The sequence below is a fragment of the Bison bison genome, unplaced genomic scaffold (assembly GCF_000754665.1).
Source record: "Bison bison bison isolate TAMUID 2011002044 unplaced genomic scaffold, Bison_UMD1.0 scf7180017848478, whole genome shotgun sequence".
NCBI classification, from domain to species: Eukaryota; Metazoa; Chordata; class Mammalia; order Artiodactyla; family Bovidae; genus Bison; species Bison bison.
In genome coordinates, this window is record NW_011479051.1 from 4,812 (window position 1) to 6,231 (window position 1,420).

Below are 1,420 nucleotides of genomic sequence, written 5' to 3' on the forward strand. Positions count from 1 at the left end.
TACTGGAGTGGGTTACCATTTCCTTCTCCAGGGGATCTTCCTGACCCAGGGATCGAACCCAGGTCTCCTGCATTGGAGGCAGACGCTTTAACCTCTTAGCCACCAGGGAAGCTCTAAATTACTGGCCACATTTTGAACTTCAGAGATTTGCTGCTTCACAGCATAATCCACATCTATCCTTTGGGGGTGTTTTCACTGCTGATCATTACACACAAGATTTCAAAATTATTACTGAAGTACTTGTTTATTTAAAGTTGTTTCTGACACCTTTCCCTTAAGTTTTCCCTATTAAACATGATTGTTCCTTTTTGTTTCATAACAAACTGTTCACTTACAGAGGATTCAGGTCACATCCTATTAAAACAAATGTCACTGTGGCAGGGATCTTCATGAACTTAAAAATTGGAGCAAGCTATTTACAGCAAGATTGACTTAATTCACTCAGTCCCTGGGAGCTCGTGGCAATGAACTTGACAAATGTGACTGTCAGTGACATATACCTGGAGGAATCCATGTCAGAGTGCTTTTGTCATTTACAACTTTTTTTTCCACATGTGAGTTTCTCCATAGAGACTCCATACATTGGGTATGGTAATAGATACATTACCTGGATCCCCGCATTGGGATTATTGTGATATGCTGGGCTTCTGCCTGTCTATTCAGGTCCTATCTTCCCTAACAGTGCAGTCCCGTCAGGTGGCAGTGTTTGGTCCTGTTATGTATGTGTGGTTCTCAACTGCCTCTGCTTTTAGGCTGGGATACTTATCATTTAGAGCAGTTCACATTGCTCTTTCTTGCTTTCTTCATTTATTTGTGAGACCTCAAACTGAGTCCTTTCTGTTTGTTCTCATCATTTAGTTTGTTAGCTATGTACCTCTCTTTGGGAGAATACTTTAATTGGTTGCATGCTCATCCCAACAAAAGTGTCAGTAGCCAGGAACAAAGTACTGCTTCATTAGTAGTTTAATAGCAATAATCCAGGTAATAAGCATAGGATAGAGTGCCTGAAAATGTTAGCATTTGTGCTTAAAAAGTAGGTTTTATCACTTAGTTTTTTACAGAAAGGCATAAAAATAATTTGAATCAATACTTTGCAAATGAGTAAGTCTGCACAACATTTTATGTTGCATATTTATTTTACGATGGCAAACTGGGGTAGTTATCAGGGTAATTTATAGGATGAGATAAGGAGTTTCGGTGGTTGTTAAATTTTAAAACCGTGGGTTTCTTGACCTGTGCTTAAATATATCAGTATTATAAAAAGGGCTGGATTTTAGGTACATAGAAAAACCTAAATAATATCAAGAGAGAAAGCCAACCTTTTTTTCTTAAAATGTGGAAGAATAACATTGAGTGGCTCTTTAGCTTTTAATTAAGAACATAAAGATTGTTAGTAAAATAGGGACTTCCCTGGCAGTCC